Here is a 6,000-nt window from a genome sequence, read left to right as displayed (position 1 = left end):
GGGTGGCTCAGTTGGTTAAGTGGCTGACACTTGATTTTGGCTCAGGTCATGATCACAGAGTCCTGGGATCAAGCCCCTTGTCAGGCTCCGAGCTCTGCAAGGAGTCTGCTGGAGACTGTCTCCCTCTCCACTGCTCCTCCCCTGCTCACACTCTCCCTCAGAACTCTCTCTCTTTCTCTCCCACAATGAATAAATATTGAGAGAGAGAGAGAGGGAGAGAGCATGCAGGGGGAGAGGGAGAGGGAGAATCTCCATCAGACTCCGCTAAGTGCAGAGCCCGATGTGGGTCTCCATCCTAGGACCTATGAGATCACGACCTGAGCTGAAACCAAATCAACTGACTGAGCCACCCAGGTGCCCCAAGGTTTTTATTTTAGAAAGCAGCACCCCAGTGTGTCCTCAGTGCCTCTGCAAGCCTGGCTTTGGTGCTCGGGATGTCCACTCTGGCAGGAACATGGCAGGACACCTCTCAGAGCCACCTGCACCGACCCAGCTCCTGCAGCGTGGACAGAAAGTGGGACCTCCTGTCAGCACAGGGTCCTGCTGCCTCTGGCTGCAACCTCCAGAATCTGACCATCTGGTCGTGGAGGAGCCCAGCCCGAAGAACACGGCCCCTGTGGGGGCAGAGTTGTGTCCATTTTCGTCTCTGTCTCCCCTCCACCACCCGGGCCTCACCAAGCTGCCTGGTGCAGTGGACCTTGGCCATTTGATGTGCTCAACGAATGCAGTCGTGGCCCCTGGCCCTTTTACCAAATCATGGTAACAGGAAGCAAATGTTGATATCCGCCAGGCATGGTTCTCAGAGCTTTATTTACATGGATTCGGGGCATCCTCAGAATCCCTGCAGGCGTCCTGGGGGCCTCTCCACACAGCACAGGGCCCCTGGCCAGGCCCCTCCATCCAGCTGCAGCTTGGAATCAAGGCTCTGGGGTGCCTGGCTGGCTCAGTTGACAGAGCATGCGACTAGATCTCAGGGCTATGAGTTCAAGCCCCACGTTGGGCATAGAGCTGACTTTAAAAGGGCAGGGGGCCACCTGGGTGGCTCAGTCGGTTAGGTGGCCGACTCTTGATCTCAGCTCAGGTCTTGGTCTCAGGGTTGTGAATTCAAGCCTCACGTTTGGCTCCATGCTGGGCATGGAGCTTACTTAAAAAAAAAAAATCTGATAAAATTTGCTGAAGAAACAGCAACAATATGTGTATATATATTTCTAAAGTTAATTTCACTTGCTTCTCTGTACATTTTCTACTGTGGCTACCAGACCATTTTATTTTATTTTTTTTAAAGACTTTATTTATTTATTTGAGAGAGAGAGAATGAGAGATAGAGAGCACGAGAGGGAAGAGGGTCAGAGGGAGAAGCAGACTCCCCGCCGAGCAGGGAGCCCGATGTGGGACTCGATCCCGGGACTCCAGGATCATGACCTGAGCCGAAGACAGTCGCTTAACCAACTGAGCCACCCAGGCGCCCCGCTACCAGACCATTTTAAATGACATTGTGGCTCACATTAGTTTCCCACTGGGCAGTGCTGCTGCAGTGGGCACAGGCCCCAGAGGTCTACGCGGTCGGAGTGGGGGGCTGGGCGAGTGTGACCCAGCACAAAGAGCCCTCCCGGATGCCAGGACTGTGCTGGTGGGATGGGCTCAGCCTCCCAGAATGACATTGCAGCTGGCCTTTGGCAGGTGAGCTGCTTTGCCTGTTCAAAAGTTCCAGTCAGTGAACATTTTCTGAGTAAGTCCCCCACCCCAGCCCCTAGCACCTGCCATTCTCCCTGTTTCTCTTAGGAGTTTACTCCACGCGCCTTGCCAATACAGGAAAAGTGGCCCTTGGCTCACCTTCCGGGAGCGGGCGAGGCAGCATCTGATCCGTATTGGCTGTCCCCAACACAGCATCTGCCAGGACAAGCCGGGCATGGGGCACATCCTTTCTCCCCTCAACAGGTCCTAGGACGCATCCACACTGAGACCCCTTCTGCACTTGATTTGCCTCATCTGTAGAATGGAGCATCAGCAATCTGCTTCCTGGAGACGGGCTCACCGTAGTGTGGCTCCCAGATGTGTCCCTGTCCTAAGCCCTTGTACCCAGGAGCGTGCCCTCATTGGGAAACAGGGACTCTGCAGGTGTAACTAAGGATATCGGGCTGAGATCATCCTGGATTTAGGAGGGGTGCTACATCCAACGACAGGTGTCCTTAGAAAGGAGAGGGAGATTTGTGACACAGGCCCACGGAAGGCCATGTGACGAGGAGAGAGGCTGGACTGCTGTGTCTTCGAGCCAAGCAGCCTTCTTCCTGGTGGCACCACCAGGAGCTGGACAGGCCTGGAATGCTCCTCATTCAGAGGGAACCAGCCCTGCTCGCACCTTAGTCTCTGACTTCTGGCCTCCAGAGCTGTGAGGTAATAGCCTGCTGTTGTTTTGGTCACCCCATTTGTGGCCATCTGTCACAGCAGCTCCGGCAAACATACTCTGACGGGTTCCCAACTTAGCGCTAATGAGCGCGGTGAGGGAACTCACAGCGTTTGGAACAAGGTGGAGTCGATGTGTAGTCCTGCAAAAGGGGAATGAGATTTATGTCTGATGGATCAGCAGCTTCTAGAAGGAATCAGTAGATGAAAATTTCCGCAGGCCCTGCCAAATCTCTTCCTGAATCTCGCCTCCGGAGCTGAGAACGTGGGGAAATGCTTTAACCTTTTTTTTTTAAAGATTTTATTTATTTTTTATTTGAGAGAAAGAGAGAATGAGAGATAGCACGAGAGGGAAGAGGGTCAGAGGGAGAAGCAGACTCCCTGCTGAGCAGGGAGCCCGATGTGGGACTCGATCCCGGGACTCCAGGATCATGACCTGAGCCGAAGGCAGTCGCTTAACCAACTGAGCCACCCAGGCGCCCGAAATGCTTTAATCTTCCTGAAGCATGGAAGTGGGCCCTCGACTTTGGTCAGTGACTGGTCTCCCCTCTCCTGGCCTCAGTTTCTCCATCTGTAAAATGGCATGGTGCTCATGGAGAAAGGGTGTGAACACATGGGACAAGGGTCGCCTGTGCGGAGCTTCTGTATACGGGAAGTGGATAGGGACCCAGGCACAGCCCAGCCGAGGCAGGCTCACCCCCAGATACTCTGAAGGCTGGCATTTTTCCTTTTTAGCCTGTTGTGATGATATATGCTTTTGTGGATTTTCTTCCTCCTCCCCCCTTCTACCCTGCAGAGCTGAGCAGAGCCTGGCAGAACTCATCCTAGGGCACCGAATGCAGGCAGGGCTGGGAGCCTTCTCTGGGCGCGGGTGGGCCTGGGTCTGCCTGGCTTGCAGGTCTCCCCAGGCCTGGCCTTTACCTCCGCACAGGGGATGGGCGCCATGGCTGCCTGGGTGGGCTGGGAGTCCCCTGCTCCCAAGGTGACCCTCGAAGCCCATCTTTGGCTGGCCTCCTGCCCCCAGGTCCCCTTTCTCCTGAGCATTTCTGGAGTCATGTGGCCCCGGGCTGGGCCAACACAGAGGTGATTCTGGCGGGAGGACCCTCTTCTTCCAAACATGACTGTGAATCCACCAGATCCTATGGGGACCAGGACATCTGCTAAGAGAAGAAACCAGTGTGAACAATGTTGATAATCGCACTTCCTACGTGGACAGGCCTGACGGGCACAGCTGGGAGCTGGGGGGAGGGACGGAGGAAGCCCGCTCAGAGGGTGGGACACAGGCCCCAGGGAGCTTTAACAACCTGATTGGGCGAGCCAGACCAGTGCTGTCACGGACAGTCTGGGCTTGGAGGTGCCCCACTGCAACCCGTCCCCCCCCGCCCCGGCTGCTGCCCAGGGGAACAGGGCTGGGTGGGCTCAGAAAGCCACCTGTAGGGAGGCCTGTGGCTGCCCCCAGCCTCCGCCCCCTGTCCCCCACCCTCCAGCAGCACCTTCCCAGGGTGGGCCCCCATCAGCTAAGCCGGGCAGTGCAAGGTGTGCTCCTGGCCAGGCGGGGGTCCTGGTGGGCTTCTGACCTGCGACACTGATCGATGGGTGGGGGGGTGCGAGCCTCTTTGCTTCTGGGCGGTGAGGTGCAAAGGTGCAGTGCTGGAACTCCTGTAGCAATTTCTCCTCCTGCAAAGGGACCCGGGCTGAGACTTGATTATATCCCAGCTAGAGGCAGAGGGTAGAAAGCCACAGGGCCCAGAGCCCCCCACCCCCCAGGCAGGATCCAGAAGTCCAAGGTCGCCTGCAGGTGGGATTGGGGAGGGGTGAGGCAGATGAAGGCCAGGATTTCCACTGAGGACAGGGACGTGTGAAATCTATCACCTGGGGTGTCGCTTCCTGATTCACTCAGTTCAGCTCCATTTATTGAGAACCTGCACGAGGTCCCGGGGTTGGGGCGGGAGATGGCAAAGGCATGGAGGTGGGGTCTGTGCCCCAGAATGCTCGACAGCTGTGAGGCGAGTCCAGTCTTGGTGGATGAGGCCGAGGACCATGAGGAGCAGGGAGGAGGCTGTGTTCTGTGGAGGGAGCATCCAGGAGCCCTGTGGTCAGCAGCTGTCAGGGACCCAGGGATTAAAGTCCCCAGAAGTTTCCTACTCCTAGAGGGGGATTGCAGCCCGGCCGGGAGCAGGCTGTGCTGGTTTGGGGACAGACTTGGCACCTGCATGGCTATTCTTGTCTACAAACTGGAAGGAGCTCTCCATCTGCCTGTCTGAAGAGCCCCATACCTGTGTCCTTGAGCAGATACTGCCCCTTCTGGAATCACAGCCATCTAAGGTGGAAAGGGGGGTGGCTAACATATTGTGGGGCCCTAGGCGCCAGAGTTCTGCAGAAGCAGGGCCCGTGGAGCTCCTGGTGAGTGAGAGACTCATCCCTGGAAAGGCTTGGTGACCCCCCTCTGGGGTGCCCTCCTGTGGGGAGTGCAGAGCTGAGGCTAGCAGGGTCCCTGGGAGAGAGAAGGACTGGGGGGCTGCCTGGAGGAGATAAATAGGGGCAGGGAGGGGAGAGGACCCAACACAGTGAGGCCCGTGAATCCATCTGTGACCTCTGAGGTGAGGGGTACAGGGCAGTTGGGGCAAAAGCCTAGGCCTTGGAACCTTCTGTAGTCCTTGGGCTCTGGGCCCCTAGAAAGAGAGAAGAGTGGCCCCAGCCTGCCCCAGTGGTGCGGTGGCCATAGGAGACTCCAGCTTCCAGCGGAGCCCCTCTCCCCAGAAGGCACCCCCAAGTCTCACCCACTGGCACAGGTGTCCCCCAGGGATTGGGGTGGGACACAGGCCAGTTCCCGCCCACAGCCCCTCATGATGTTCCTGGGAGGCAAGTGGACAGGGTGATCACCCCCACTTTACAGGGGAACAGACTGAGATCACACCGTGGAGGATTAGGGCTGGGGCCTGATCTGATTCCAGCCAAGTGTGGCTCCTCATGGGCCCTAATTCAGGACGGAATTCGGTTCCTTCCTCTTTCTCTTCTCCTTCCTTTAATGCCTCCTGTGCCCACCACTGCACCCCTCGAGATAGGAGACGCAGAGATCAGCCTCCCCTCGGCTGTGGCGGGGAGGGAGGTACTGCGTCCTTTGGCAGTGATGTGAGGTCGAAGGTGCTGGGGGGTGCGACAGGGTTATTTGAATTCCTAATTTGTGCCCCTCCGCCCCCAGAGCCATGTGCTGGGATCGTGCTGGGGGAACCGAGAATGTCTGAGAATGTGCCAGTTAGTACAGCTGCGGGACAAACCACCCCAAAGCCAGTGGCTTATGTCAGCCATTCTGTTATGCTCAGACTGGGTGGTCAAGGATTGGGAGTGGGCACATCAAGGACGGCTCATCCCTCCTCCTCTGTCTCAAAGGCTGGGGGTGACGGAGTCTGACGGTGACACTATCTGTCAGCTGGAACATCTGCACAAGTGGTGTCCACGTGGTCTCCCCATGTGGTTGCGTGGGCTTCCTCCCAGCAGCATGGCGACTGGCTCCCAAGAGTGAGCTTCCCCAGAGAACCAGCTGGAGGCGGTCCCAGAGTCACACAGTGTCACTTGCGCTGTAGGGCAGGCTTCCCC

The sequence above is a fragment of the Eumetopias jubatus genome, unplaced genomic scaffold, assembly GCF_037043125.1.
Source record: "Eumetopias jubatus isolate StellerSeaLion01/CBP00866 unplaced genomic scaffold, mEumJub1_p1.0 scaffold_7, whole genome shotgun sequence".
NCBI classification, from domain to species: Eukaryota; Metazoa; Chordata; class Mammalia; order Carnivora; family Otariidae; genus Eumetopias; species Eumetopias jubatus.
This window is presented reverse-complemented; position numbering follows the sequence as displayed.